The sequence below is a fragment of the Balaenoptera physalus genome (genome assembly GCF_965194825.1).
Source record: "Balaenoptera physalus genome assembly, chromosome: 2".
NCBI classification, from domain to species: Eukaryota; Metazoa; Chordata; class Mammalia; order Artiodactyla; family Balaenopteridae; genus Balaenoptera; species Balaenoptera physalus.
In genome coordinates this window covers 165,294,285-165,310,666 of record NC_138883.1, presented here as the reverse complement: position 1 = coordinate 165,310,666, position 16,382 = coordinate 165,294,285, and the positions used below count along the sequence as shown (strand labels likewise).

At 40.1% G+C, this 16,382-nt stretch overlaps 1 pseudogene across 1 annotated transcript; it reads left to right on the top strand.

The window, feature by feature from the left end:
* Window positions 1–14,503: 14,503 nt before the first annotated feature.
* On the top strand, window positions 14,504–15,159 carry LOC309654943 (large ribosomal subunit protein eL19 pseudogene; annotated as a pseudogene). The gene has a single exon. The product of its transcript is annotated as a large ribosomal subunit protein eL19 pseudogene (transcript).
* Window positions 15,160–16,382: the final 1,223 nt, after the last annotated feature.

The window sequence follows — 16,382 nt, the reverse complement described above, 5'->3', positions numbered from 1 at the left end:
CTTGACGCTTCCAGCAATTGGCCAGTGAGCAGACGGTGCTCCCACATGATCCGCGTGTTAAACTGTTGAATGATGGATCTTGAGGTGGTGCTCTCTGATACGGCACTTCAACTGAAGCATATTTAGCATTTTTCACCAATGCATTATTTCCAGAAAAAGTACCTGGAGACATCTGCACCTAGAGGAGAGAGACATTGGTTTTACTTTTAAATTTTCTTACTGGAGGGAGAGTGAATTCTGATCCTAGTTCCATAATTGGAAGCACCTAGTGCATCTGTTCCTAAGCAGATAAAGGGCAATAGTTTCTGAATTGAATTAAGTCAACCATTATTTTATCACTAAATTACTGGAGTCGTCTGTTTATCCTTCTAGCTCCAGCTGGAACATTTTAGGATTAGAGGTGACCCTGATAAAGTAAATAATTATCCTCATTTTACTGATCTAATTTGTTTATTGTCCTGATAAAATCCTGTCTTATTTCCCCTGTTTTTTAGATGCAGTTATTGGAACTTTCATGAAACCAGGTGAACCCTGATCCGAATTATGTCTGAACTAGTATCTGTTTTGCCAAAGACAAAGACACATTAGCCTATTTTGACTGAGACCACATTTCTTCAACTTGGATTTGCTTTAATTTTGAAAAAAAGAAGAACTTAGAAAAGGCAAGATTTACACTCCAACTCATTTCACGTGCAAGCAAAGTTGTGAAAAATTAGATAAATATTATGACTGTAACAATAATACTTTAACAATAAATGTAAATTGTAAGATTCATTAATAGTTTTCCAGAAAAAAAAAACTCTTGAAAATATTACTTTCTTTTCTAGCAACTTTGAGTGTGGTGATGTCACATATATATTTATATTTTCAGAATCTGTGTGGTTTCAGATCTTCTCCCCATTGTTTCTCTAAAATGTGTGGATTTCTTTACCTCTTGGAGTGAATGAATAAGGAGAATGTCGGGCATTAGCTTTCTGCACAGTGGCTCAAAATCTACTGTCAGGCATGGAGCTAGGCTCTCGGGGAGAAAGTCCCTACCCTTTTAGAATATAGATTCTGCTTAATTTCTCATTAAAGCACACTCTGATCTCATCTCTAAAACTTGTCTTAAACGTAAGAGTTTAAGAATCAAAAGAGTGGATTGGGGTTACTGTTTATATCCTGCTCAGCAGAGATATGTTTCTGGAAGATGGATATGTTTGACTACACAGTCATCTGCTATAAAGGTTAGGAAAATCCTACCATCTACTAATTGTCCTCTTACATTAGAACTTGTTAATTTTTGAGTTGACTTAAATCATTTTCTTTTCTCTTCACGGTTAGACTCTGTAACACTAGCTCACATTGCACTGTGAAGTGTTATAACCCTGATATTAACCTTAAACTTTCCTCCCTAAAGACTGAAGAGCTTTCCTTCTTGCTCTAATATCCCAGGATCTGATGAACGAGCTGATGTTCTCCCCTATCTTCACCTTTGGCAATTTTTAACATCAAAAATAGTCTCACTTAGTCTTTACCTTTCCAACTGCAATTCTAAACTTTTTCATTTGTCTTCCCTGACATCGCTCACCACAACTCTGATCATTTTACTTGCCATCTCTGGATCTTTTCCAGGTCAATTATATTCTACCCATTACAAATAAATCTATTAAATTTGTGTTCGTGAGCAGAAAAGAAAGGGAGAGCTTGGCGTGTAACAAGCCCCATGGTTAATTTAGATCACTGACTATTATGTAGCATAAACTTTTAAAGTTTGGCATTTGTTGAGTATTCTGACACATCTTAAACTCTTTTAGTTTAATGATGTTTTTATATTATTTTATACTATTTCTATAATTAGGTAACTCAGACTTTACCACCTGGAAATACATTGGAAACTGTTGACAGTGAAAATAACATTTGCTGAACAGCTGAACAGCTGTTTCTCATCATTCTGCTAATTTTGATGTGTTTTTTCTGAGTTTTCAAATACATTTTTTAAACATAATTTTAACCAAAATATTTTAATAGTTCATACCACAGTATTGTTCATGTCTTGCATAAAATGTGAATCTAGGGGCTGCTTTTCTGTAAAAAACACATTTCTGATGCTTTTAGTAGTGAGATTTGTGTTATCTTATAAAGTTGATGTTTTCAATGAAATGGACCTTTTGAAACTGCAGGATTATATACATTCTATAATTCGATAATTTTGAACATCTAATTCCAGGACTAGGTATGACTGTTCCAAGACTATGATTAGGTTAGGAGATGTTTTCTGGCTTGTTCCTGAATAACCTTCCTATTATTGCCTTATGCCATTTTTTAAAATCATGTGGGTTCAATATAATAATTTTGGTGTAAGGAAAACATTTAGTCACTTTTTCTGGGTCACATTTGATAGAACATCATTGATAAGTTAAAATTCATTTTTTTAGGTTGGATTTGTATTATATTATTATTATTCAATGCTCAGTTGGACCGTATTAGTCATTTTTTCTTGTTATTGTTCATTCATGAAGCATGAATTCATCTGTGGCTTTCCTTCCTGGAAGAATTTATTGGCATATGTAAACCCGGGGATTTCCTCATATATGGTCTCCACCACTTTATGTAAAATATGTTTAAAATAGGACTGATCTTAGATCTGATTCTCTAAGGAATTCCATTGTTTACATTTTTTTATACAAGTGTGACCCTTTATGCCATACACATTTTATTTTATTCTTTTTACTTCCTTTCCTGCTGGGTTGTGGATTTGGCAGAGTATGTCTTATTTTGTGTTTTTCATAGTTCCTAACTAAGCCCGTAATAAATAGTCATCAAATTAAATGTCAGTTTTCTATAACAGTTGAACAGTTGGCTCCTATTTCTAATTCTATGGTGATTTCCTTAAAACCTAATAGCCTTGCTGTAAAACTTTCTCCAAGACAATTTGAAAGTTTAAACAAACCATATTCTCTGTGTCTGTTTTCCCACATAAATACGTATCACCTCCAAGAAGTCTATTTGATTAATCAGGCATGATTTATGCTTAAGGGAACCATATTACCTTTTTCCAAATAGATTATGCTAAGAAAAATGTTCAGCAATCTTCCCTTTATTTTATATAGATGCAGTTCATTCCAACCAATCTTCGTCAGTGCTGGACACTGGAAGGCCCATCAGGGGATGCCTGTCTTTAGAGCATTTATAGTTGAAAGATATTCGAAATGTATGTGCTGCTGATTCTCAAGTGCACCTGGGACACATAATCCCCATTGAAGTGTCAGTCAATTGACAAAAGTCAGTTGAACACAATAGCCAAAAAGTTGAAAGAACCCAAGTGTCCATCACCAGATGAATGGATAAACAAATGTGATAGATACATGCAATGAAATATTACTTAGCCATGAAAAGGAATGAAGTCTTGGCACATGCTACAATATGTATGAACAAGAAGAACATTATGCTAAGTGAAATAAGCCATAAAGAAAGGGAAGAATATTGCATAATTCCATTTATATTAAATATCTAGAATAGGCAAATTCATAAATATAGAAAGTAGATTAGAGGTTACCAGAGGCTTGTGTGTACGGGGGCACGGATGGGGAGGTTTTGCTTGCTGGTTACAGAGTTTCCGTTCAGGGTGATGAAAATGTTTTGGAAATAGATAATGATGATGTTTGTACAACATTGTGAATGTAATTAATGGCACTGAATTGTGCATTTATAAAGAGTCAAAATGGAAAATTTTGTTACATATATCTTACTACAGTTTAACTAAATTAATAATTTAATATAGCAAAAACCATGATTGTACATTTTAAATGGGTGAGTTATATGGCATATGAGTTATATCTCAATACAGCTGTTTTTCTTAAAAAAAGTTAAAGATTGGAGGGTGGAAGCCTATAACTCTCTGGTGCCCTTGTTATCCTTTCCTTAAACTATGGAACTAATAATAATTACAAAATCACAAGTGTGTGCCCTCACTATGAAACGCCTGGAGTCTGAGCTGATTCTGGGAAATGTGTGGAAATCAATACACAGATGGCATTCTGTAATGCCCAATCATCATTTATGCATTAAAAACTTTCAAAATAAGGCTTCTATTGGAAAGGTTTGTTAAGTACAGTCTTTTTCTCTCTCAATTTTGGCAGAGCTGGTCATATTTCCAGAATGCCTTTAGGTGCGTGAGATGGATGATTTCTTTTTTTTTTTTTTCCCCCTTTCATCTAGGAACTTTGCAAACTGCAAGAATTGCTTTGTAGTCTGAAGGGCCCCTGAGTCTGTAAGCTACATGGCGTTGCCAAGATTGCCAGCCTGCCAAATTCCCGGCTGCCAAAAGACTAGCCAGGGCTTCCTCATATAATGAAATGACAAAAAAGGCCATGTGCTTGGCAGACTTGCCCAATTCCCTCAGCTTCATAGAAAAAAATAAATCTTGGAAGAAGTCCAAGAAAGAGCTACCATCTGGTCACACTCTTGGCTTTCTCAATATGGCTCCCAACACCTACCACCAAGTGTCCGGAGGGCTTCCTGTGTTGGATGAAGGCGGGCTGCAGAGAATATGCAAAAGTCTGATGGGAGCCTAATGAGGTAGGACCTGATAGACCGGTTTTGACTTGCAGTCTCATTATCGCTTCTGGCATATTCACAGAAGGGTCAACTTTTCAGCAATAAAAATTGGTGTAATTTAATACCTGGCCCTGTAGTTGCTGACTATCTGTTAATTTCTTGAAGAATCCGTAACCTATCCAAGTACAAACACACCCAACAACTACAACACTGCATCCCAGATGACTCGAAGGCAACACCTTTGGGAAAAGCTGCAGAACTGTTTTTACAGTCCTGACACTTTGTAGTTATTCTGGCCCACTTTCTGCACACTTAGATCTTCAGTTCTAGAAACCAAACACAGTTTTTCTTTCATGCAGAGTAGTTCATGCTACAAAAGTTCACTCTTTATAAGAAACCCTTCCTTTATAGTAAATGATGGCATGGAACTTGTGTGTGTATTCTGTCATTACACTGGCCTTGGTAAATGATGGTCTTGGTGATCTGCTTGGTTTAAACATTCATCATGTTTATCATTGGATTTTTGCCTTTAACATCTGCAGTTGGCAGTAATGAATAAGGTCAAAATATTAAGCTATATTCATATTTCTGATTTTTTATGAAGTTTAGAAGTCACTGATGGTGTATGCAAATTTTGAACCAGAAAGATCAGTATCACTTTTTGGGTCTCCATGAGAGAACTATTTTCATTACTGTCTTTTAGATTGACAAGCAAAGGCAGTACATTAATATTTTTCTTCTCCAATTAAAGACTCTCTAAGTTCTCCAGGCTGGCAAATCATCTATATGCTGTTGTCCTCCAGCCAAACAGAGCTTCAAGGTCACATGGTATGCACGCTGTTTCTCCTAGCTGTGCTGTGCTGCTGACTTCAAACAAAGTATACAACCTACCCCGCCCACCACCACCCCCCGCCCCACCACCCCCATTCCCTGCTATTCTTCACATCTGTTCAGATTCTGGGCGTCCTCTAAGACACTTCCCTCTCTTTGCCTTCTCCATCTAATCCGGCATCAGGTCCTGATGGTCTTGTCCTTGTTTCTTCCTTCCCATTGAAGGGGTTCAGAATATGCCACACCAAAACATTAACGCTTTGGTATATTGATTATTTTGAGCCAAAGGCAATTGAGAAATGGCAGATACAGGAAGGGCTCTCTGCCCTCCTCCTTTCTCCCTAAAAACAGGTCATAAGATTTCCCGTGAGAAATGGGCCCTCCGGTACCAGGAAGAGAAGAACTTTCTTATCTCTAGAGACTGGGAGTCACCCCCAAACAAACCAACCTAAACAACCCTGATCTTCCAGTAGTTTCCCTCATATATTTCCTGGTCACTATCCCACAGTCCACTGCCCCAGCTCAAGCCTCTTTGTCTTGTCACTTTACAAATGTATTCTTTCTTTGTTTAAAATGTGTATAAGCTCTTGGTCCTACCTGCTTCTTCAGATCTTCATTTTCCTTATGAAGACTCAGTGTGCACATAAAAATACAGCTGACCCTTGAACAACGCAGGGGTTGGGGTGCTACCTTCCATACAGTTCCAAGTCCTCTGATAACGTAGAGTCTACCCGAATTCCCTGGCGGTCCAGTGGTTAGGGCTCCTCGCTCCCATTTCAGGGGGCACGGGTTCGATCCCTGGTCAGGGAACTAAGATCCCACATGCCTCAGATTGTGCGGCTCAGCCAAAAAAAAAAAAAAAAAGAACTAAAAAAACCAAAAAAAAACCCCTTACAGTCCACCCTCCGTATCAGCAGTTCCACATCTGCAGATCCCACCACCTGCAGGACCTGTAGTCATATCTACTATTGAAAAAAATCCTCAAGGAGCTTCAAGATAGCGGACGAGTGAGACGCAGAGATCACCTTCCTCCCCACAAATACATCAGAAATACATCTACATGTGGAACAGCTCCTACAGAACACCTACTGAACGCTGGCAGAAGACCTCAGACTTCCCAAAAGGCAAGAAACTCCCCACATACCTGGGTAGGGAAAAGAAAAAAGAAAAAACAGAGACAAAAGAATAGGGACGGGACCTGCCCCAGTGGGAGGGAGCTGTGAAGGAGGAAAGGTTTCCACACACTAGGAGCCCCTTCGCGGGCGGAGACTGCGGGTGGCAGAGGGGGGAAGCTTCGGAGCCACGGAGGAGAGCGCAGCCACAGGGGTGCGGAAGGCAAAGCGGAGAGATTCCCGCACGGAGGAGCGGTGCCGAGCAGCACTCACCAGCCTGAGAGGCTTGTCTGCTCCCCCGCCGGGGCGGGCGGGGCTGGGAGCTGAGGCTCGGGCTTCGGTCGGATTGCAGGGAGAGGACTGGGGTTGGCGGCGTGAACACAGCCTGAAGGGGCTAGTGTGCCACAGCTGGCTGGGAGGGAGACCGGGAAAAGGTCTGGAGCTGCCGAACAGGCAAGAGACTTTTTCTTGCCTCTTTGTTTCCTGGTGCGCAAGGAGAGGGGATTAACAGCGCCGCTTAAAGGGGCTCCAGAGACGAGCGCGAGCCGCGGTGATCAGCGCGGACCCCAGAGACGGGCAGGAGACGCTAAGGCTGCTGCTGCCGCCACCAAGAAGCCTGTGTGCGAGCACAGGTCACTCTCCACACCGCCCCTCCCGGGAGCCGGTGCAGCCCGCCACTGCCAGGCTCCCGTGATCCGGGCACAACTTCCCCGGGAGAACGCACGGCGCGCCTCGGGCTGCTGCAACGTCACGCCGACCTCTGCCGCCTCAGGCTCGCCCCGCCTCGTCCGTACCCTTCCCTCCCCCCGGCCTGAGTGAGCCAGAGCCCCGGAAGCAGCTGCTCCTTTAACCCCGTCCTGTGTGAGCAACGAACAGACGCCCTCAGGCGACCTACACGCAGAGGCGGGTCCAAATCCAAAGCTGAACACCAGGAGCTGTGGGAACAAAGAAGACAAAGGGAAATCTCTCCCAGCAGCCTCAGAAGCAGCGGATTAAATCTCCACAATCAACTCGATGTGCCCTGCATCTGTGGAATACCTGAATAGACAACGAATCATCCCAAATTGAGGCAGTGGACTTTGGGATCAACGATACATATATCTTTTTCCCTTTTTCTCTCTTTGTGAGTGTGTACATGTATGCTTCTGTGTGTGATTTTGTCTGTATAGCCTTGCTTTTACCATTTGTCCTAGGGTTCTGTCTGTCCGTTTTTGTTTGTTTGTTTGTTTAATTACTTAAAAATTTTTTTTCTTAATAATTATTTTTTATTTTAATAACTTTTATTTTACTTTATTTTATTTTATTTTATCTTCTTCTTTCTTTCTTTTTTTCTCCCTTTTATTCTGAGCCGTGTGGAGGACAGGCTCTTGGTGCTCCAGCCAGGCATCAGGGCTGTGCCACTGAGGTGGGAGAGCCAAGTTCAGGACACTGGTCCACAAGAGACTTCCCAGCTCCATGTAATATCAAACAGCTAAAATCTCCCAGAGATCTCCATCTCAACGCCAAGACCCAGCTCCACTCAACGACCAGCAAGCTACAGTGCTGGACACTCTATGCCAAATAACTAGCAAGACAGGAACACAATCCCATCCATTAGCAGAGAGGCTGCTTAAAATCATAATAAGTCCACAGACACCCAAAACACACCACCAGACGTGGACTTGCCCACCAGAAACACAAGATCCAGCCTCATCCACCAGAACACAGGCACTAGTCCCCTCCACCAGGAAGCCTACACAACCCACTGAACCAACCTTAGCCACTGGGGACAGACACCAAAAACAACAGAAACTACGAACCTGCAGCCTGCAAAAAGGAGACCCCAAACACAGTAAGTTAAGCAAAATGAGAAGAGAGAGAAACACACAGCAGATGAAGGAGCAAGGCAAAAACCAACCAGACCTAACAAATGAAGATGAAATAGGCAGTCTACCTGAAAAAGGATTCAGAGTACTGATACTAAAGATGATCCAAAATCTTGGAAATAGAATGGAGAAAATACAAGAAACGTTTAACAAGGACCTAGAAGAACTAAAGAGCAAGCAAACAGTGATGAACAACACAATAAATGAAATTTAAAAATCTCTAGAAGGGATCAATAGCAGAATAACTGAAGCAGAAGAACAGATAAGTGACCTGGAAGATAAAATAGTGGAAATAACTACTGCAGAGCAGAATAAAGAAAAAACAATGAAAAGAATTGAGGACAGTCTCAGAGACCTCTGGGACAACATTAAACGCACCAACATTCAAATTATAGGGGTCCCAGAAGAAGAAGAGAAAAAGAAAGGGACTGAGAAAATATTTGAAGAGATTATGGTTGAAAACTTCCCTAATATGGGAAAGGAAATAGTTAATCAAGTCCAGGAAGCACAGAGAGTCCCATACAGGATAAATCCAAGGAGAAACATGCCAAGACACATATTAAACGATCAAAAATTAAATACAAAGAAAAAATATTAAAAGCAGCAAGGGAAAAACAACAAATAACACATAAGGGAATCCCCATAAGGTTAACAGCTGATCTTCAGCAGAAACTCTGCAAGCCAGAAGGGAGTGGCAAGACATATTTAAAGTGATGAAGGAGAAAAACCTACAACCAAGATTATTCTACCCAGCAAGGATCTCATTCAGATTCGACAGAGAAATTAAAACCTTTATAGACAAACAAAAGCTAAGAGAATTCAGCACCACCAAACCAGCTTTACAACAAATGCTAAAGGAACTTCTCTAGGCAGGAAACACAAGAGAAGGAAAAGACCTACGATAATAAACCCAAAACAATTAAGAAAATGGTAATAGGAACATACATATTGATAATTACCTTAAATTAAATGGATTAAATGCTCCAACTAAAAGACATAGATTGGCTGAATGGATACAAAATCAAGACCCATATATATGCTGTCTACAAGAGACCCAATTCAGACCTAGGGACACATACAGACTGAAAGTGAGGGGATGGAAAAAGAGGTTCCATGCAAATGGAAATCAAAAGAAAGCTGGAGTAGCAATTCTCATATCAGACAAAATAGACTTTAAAACAAAGACTATTACAAGAGACAAAGAAGGACACTACATAATGATCAAGGGATCAATCCAAGAAGAAGATATAACAATTGTAAATATTTATGCACCCAACATAGGAGCACCTCAATACATAAGGCAAATTCTAATAGCCATAAAAGGGGAAATTGACAGTAACACAGTCATAGTAGGGGACTTTAACACCCCACTTTCACCAATAGACAGATCATCCAAAATGAAAATAAGGAAACACAAGCTTTAAATGATACATTAAACAAGATGGACTTAATTGATATTTATAGGACATTCCATCCAAAAACAACAGAACACACATTCTTCTCAAGTGCTGATGGAACGTTCTCCAGGATAGATATATCTTGGGTCACAAATCAAGCCTTGGTAAAATTGAGAAAACTGAAATTGTATCAAGTATCTTTTCTGACCACAGCGCTATGAGACTAGATATCAATTACAGGAAAAAATCTGTAAGAAATACAAACACATGGAGGCTAAACAACACACTACTTAATAACCAAGAGATCACTGAAGAAATCAAAGAGGAAATCAAAAAATACCTAGAAACAAATGACAATGAAAACACGACGACCCAAAACCTACGGGATGCAGCAAAAGCAGTTCTAAGAGGGAAGTTTATAGCAATACAATCCTACCTTAAGAAACAAGAAACATCTCAAATAAACAACCTAATCTTACACCTAAAGCAATTAGAGAAAGAAGAACAAAAAAGCCCAAAGTTAGCAGAAGGAAAGAAATCATAAAGATCAGATCAGAAATAAATGAAAAAGAAATTAAAGAAATGATAGCAAAGATCAATAAAACTAAAAGCTGGTTCTTTGAGAAGATAAACAAAATTGATAAACCATTAGCCAGACTCATCAAGAAAAAAAGGGAGAAGACTCAAATCAATAGAATTTGAAGTGAAAAAGGAGAAGTAACAACTGACACTGCAGAAATACAAAGGATCATGAGAGATTACTACAAGCAACTATATGCCAATAAAATGGACAACCTGGAAGAAATGGACAAATTCTTAGAAATGCACAACCTTCTGAGACTGAACCAGGAAGAAATAGAAAATATGAACAGACCAGTCACAAGCACTGAAGTTGAAACTGTGATTAAAAGCCTTTCAACAAACAAAAGCCCAGGACCAGATGGTTTCACAGGCGAATTTTATCAAACATTTAGAGAAGAGCTAACACCTATCCTTCTCAAGCTCTTCCAAAATATAGCAGAGGGGGGAACACTCCAAAACTCATTCTACAAGGCCACCATCACTCTGATACCAAAACCAGACAAAGATGTCACAAAGAAAGAAAACTACAAGCCAAATCACTGATGAACATAGATGCAAAAATCCTCAACAAAATACTAGCAAACAGAATCCAACAGCACATTAAAAGGATCATACGCTATGATCAAGTGGCGTTTATCCCAGGAGTGCAAGGATTCTTCAATATACACAAATCAATCAACGTGATACACCATATTAACAAATTGAAGGAGAAAAACCATATGATCATCTCAATAGATGCAGACCATATATGACAAACCCACAGCCAACATCATCCTCAGTGGTGAAAAACTGAATCCATTTCCACTAAGATCAGGAACAAGACAAGGTTGTCTACTCTCACCACTATTATCCAACATAGTTTGGAAGTTTTAGCCACAGCAATCAGAGAAGAAAAAGAAATAAAAGGAATCCAAATCGGAAAAGAAGTAAAGATGTCACTGTTTGCAGATGACATGATACTATACATAGAGAATCCTAAAGATGCTACCAGAAAACTACTAGAGCTAATCAATGAATTTGGTAAAGTTGCAGGATACAAAATTAATGCACAGAAATCTCTTGCATTCCTGTACACTAATGATGAAAAATCTGAAAGTGAAAGTAAGAAAACACTCCAATTTACCATTGCAACAAAAAGAATAAAATATCTAGGAATAAACCTACCTAAGGAGACAAAAGACCTGTATGCAGAAAACTATAAGACACTGATGAAAGAAATTAAAGATGATACAAATAGATGGAGAGATATACCATGTTCTTGGACTGGAAGAATCAACATTGTGAAAATGGCTCTACTACCCAAAGCAATCTATAGATTCAATGCAATCCCTAGCAAACTACCACTGTCATTTTTCACAGAACTAGAACAAAAAATTTCACAATTTGTATGGAAACACAAAAGACCCCGAATAGCCAAAGCAATCTTGAGAAAGAAAAATGGAGCAGGAGGAATCAGGCTCCCAGACTTCAGACTATACTACAAAGCTACAGTAATAAAGACAGTATGGTACTGGCCCCAAAACAGAAATATAGATCAATGGAACAGGATAGAAAGCCCAGAGATAAACCCACACACATATGGTCACCTTATCTTTGATAAAGGAGGCAGGAATATACAGTGGAGAAAAGACAGCCTCTTCAATAAGTGGTACTGGGAAAACTGGACAGCTACATGTAAAAGAATGAAATTAGAACACTCCCTAACACCATACACAAAAATAAACTCTAAATGGATTAAAAACCTAAATGTAAGGCCAGACACCATCAAACTGTTAGAGGAAAACATAGGCAGAACACTCTATGACATAAATCACAGCAAGATCCTTTTTGACCTACCTCTTAGAGAAATGGAAATAAAAGCAAAAATAAACAAATGGGACCTAATGAAAATTAAAAGTTTTTGCACAGCAAAGGAAACCATAAAGAAGACAAAAGACAACCCTCAGAATGGGAGAAAATATTTTCAAATGAAGCAACGGACAAAGGATTAATCTCCAAAATTTGCAAGCAGCTCATGCAGCTCAATATCTAAAAAACAAACAACCCAATCCAAAAATAGGCAGAAGACCTAAATAAACATTTCTCCAAAGAAGATATACAGATTGCCAACAGACACATGAAAGAATGCTCAACATCATTAATCATTAGAGAAATGGAAATCAAAACTACGATGAGGTATCATCTCACACCAGTCAGAATGGCCATCATCAAAAAATCTACAAACAATAAATGCTGGAGAGGGTGTGGAGAAAAAGGAACCCTCTTGCACTGTTGGTGGGAAGGTAAATTGATACAGCCACTATGGAGAACAGTATGGAGGTTCCTTAAACAACTAAAAATAGAACTACCATATGACCCAGCAATCCCACTACTGGGCATATACCCTGAGAAAACCATAATTCAAAAAGAGTCATCTACCAAAATGTTCATTGCAGCTCTATTTACAATAGCCAGGACATGGAAGCAACCTAAGTGTCCATCAGCAGATGAATGGATAAAGAACATGTAGCACATATATACAATGGAATATTACTCAGCCATGAAAAGGAACGAAACTGGGTTATTTGTAGTGAGGTGGATGGACCTAGAGACTGTCATACAGAGTGAAGTAAGTCAGAAAGAGAAAAACAAATACCGTATGCTAACACATACATATGGAATCTAAAAAAAAAAAAAAATGGTCATGAAGAACCTAGGGGCAAGATGAGAATAAAGATGCACACCTACTAGAGAATGGACCTGAGGATACGGGGAGGGGGAAGGATAAGCTGGGACAAAGTGAGAGAGTGGCATGGACATATATACACTACCAAACATAAAATAGATAGCTAGTGGGAAGCAGCCGCATAGCACAGGGAGATCAGTTCAGTGCTTTGTGACCACCTAGAGGGGTGGGATAGGGAGTGTGGGAGGGAGGGAATGAGAGGCAAGAGGGAAGAGATATGGGGACATATGTATATGTATAACTGATTCACTTTGTTATAAAGCAGAAACTAACACACCATTGTAAAGCAATTATACTCCAATAAAGATGTTAAAAAAAAAGAAAAAGAAAAAAAGAAAAATATCCTCATATAGTTGGAGCTGTGCCGTTCAGACCTGCTTTGGTTAAGGGTGGGCTGTATTAAATAACACCTGTAGGCTTTTTCCTGTTAATCTATCTTATGCCAGTTTAATTCTCAGGCCCAGCCACAGAACCTCAGAGGGCAGAAGGAAGCTTTTCCTCCCCTATGCAGTTACCGTTTTCCTTCTTATGCCTTGTGGACGGTTACAAAAATGGACTCCTTCCCTTCTCATTTTTTACCTCTACATATTGTCATGTTAAATGTTAAATGTTCCCAAAGGGTTTGTTTTTGGAATTACTACGTCTGGTTAAAAAAGAATTTTAAAAAGAGAATGAGAGAGAGAATATGATATTACATATCCTGTGGAATAAAACGAAGAGGTACAGATGTGTCCCTAGAGTCCATTATGCATGACTCACCATGGCCAAGGTGACTCCGTCTCTGTGGAGCTAAGTTGCTCCATCCCTCTGGTTGCTTTGTCATCCTGAGCCACAGTCCTCACTCCCCTAAATCCTTGTAAACCTCACTGAAATTATAGCTTTTTCAAAAAGCATTTGATTATTCCTTATTTTATCTTCGTATTGTTTGTATTTATATTCATCCATCCTGCATGCCTGACTAGACAATGAACTCCCTGAGGTGCTTCTAGAGCTTGGCCTCCTCAGTGGTACCGTGCCGCCCTGCATTTATTCACATTTATCCAAATTTATATTGGATCTGGATGCACTGGCTGTTACATTAAGCCTGAGGCTGGGGCTAGTGAACGAGGCATTCTCCACCGTCCTGGAAGTTATAGTTTATTAAAGAAGAAAGAAGTAGTTCATTAAAGCTGCAGGATATAGATTAAAAGAAATTTGCAGTGCTCTGCCTGTGCATATTACCAGGTGACCAAACGTAGGCGGGATAGTTTGGGAATGTTTTGTGGGAAAGTGATACTTAAGCTGAGACCTGAAGGGTGAGCGGTAGGGGCTCAATAACTGAGAATACCTCTTTAAAAACTAAACTACAGAACCAACTTTAAAGAGCAGATAAAAGGTCACAGGGGGATTTAGAGATTCAGCCAATTCAGTTATGGCAACTTCGACTTACATGAAGGACAATTAGTAAAAGAAATGGCATTTCATTTGATTCCCAACTTATCTAAAATCTTCTCGCCTTTCACCACTGCGGCTGCAGCCACGGGTACGCTCAGGCTTCAGAAGAGGCTTGCCTCCAGTGTCCTCCTCTGTGGCAAAAAGAAGGTCTGGTTGGACCCCAATGAGACTAAGGAAATCACCAATGCCAACTCCCGTCAGCAGACCCGGAAACTGGTGAAAGATGGGCTCATCATCCGAAGCCTGTGATGGTCCAGTCCCAGGCTCGACGCCGGAAAAACACCTTGGCCCACAGGAAGGGCAGGCATATGGACATAGGTAAGCAAAAGGGTAGTGCCAACGCTCTAATGCCCTAGAAGGTAACCTGGATGAGGAGGATGAGAATTTTGTGCCGGATGCTCAGAAGATACCGTGAATCTAAGAAGGTTGACCACCGCAGGTATCACAGCCTATACCTGAAAGTGAAGGGGAACGTGTTCAAAAACCAGCGGATTCTCATGGAACATATCCACAAGCTGAAGGCAGGCAAGGCTTGCGAGAAGCTTCTGGCGGACCAGGCTGAGGCCTGCAGGTCTAAGACCAAGGAAGTCCGCGAGCACCATGAAGACCGGCTCCAGGCCAAGAAGGAAGAAGTCATCAAGACTCTGGCCAAGGAGGAAGAGACCAAGAAATAAAGTTCTCCCTCTCTTCTCTGTACATAGTGGCCTCGGCAATTAGATAGACCACTCATTCAATAAAAAACAAGCCTTTAATCTGCCTTAAAAAAAAAAAAAATCTTCTCAAGATGAACAAAAGACAAATGGTAGGAGACCCCATGGCTAACCTCACAGTCGGGCAGTTGGAACCAGGCTGGCCTGTGACGAAGATAACTAACCAGCTGATGGTGAAAAGACAGAACAGGTGATTCTCGGAGTCATCTGCTTTAAAACCAGTACTTTTCACAATTGCCTTTGCTTTAGTAGCATTATATTCATGCCAAAGTGTTTGTGAATATTACATGAATTAATCAACGTAAAAGCTCTTTGAGGAATCAAGGTCTCCAGGGATAGAAGGTACTTTTACTTATCACCTTCCTTTGTGTGCTACAACAGAGGAGGCTTTCCTTTTACAGAGAATATTAAAGAACAATGATTACACATGTTCTTGGACACCGTAAACGTATACAAATAAATGCCTACTAAAATTGTATGAAGGCTCATAAAGGTGTAAATATGAGGAAGAAAAGGCATTTGCAGAATCTTTCCCTACACCTGTGAGATGCCCATCAGCATTGGTGGCAATGCTGTTCTCTTGGTGCTTATCAAAAGTGCATGGAAGATTGAAGGGTGAGCTCATGGGCAGACACTAATAGATGAAATGATGTGATCTCCTCAATCACCAGTTTGCCTCTTAGGAAATTTCTGCAGTTAAAAAATTTGACTCAAGAAGGACACAAACTGAGTGACTGCTAGGAGGTACTGAGCACACTATCTGTATATTTATACACAGCTAGATCTGGAGAGTAAGCTTTCCTAGGACTCAGTGAAAAGCACATCAGAGAATGTTGTCATTGCCTCCTATTTTCTGAGCTGGTTGTAAGACAGTGCTTATAAGGAACTTAAGGAAGGGAGAACCTTGTTTTCAAATGAGATGGTATATGGAACTCTCATATAAAGACACATAAAATTAAAGATGATCTGATTGAAAGTGGCAATTAAAGCCAACAGCTCTGCTTCGCCAGTATCTGTGATGATGTCCCGGCTCTTAGAATCCCCTCCCAGCAAACCAGAACCTTCCTGGGATGGCTAAACCTAGGTCAGTCTATATCTTCCTGGAAGACAGGGGATGTTGTAAAGCCTTGGGTTGCATGTCCATGGTCTATGCGGGATAAACTGAGAAAGTGCAGAAGGAAGCATTG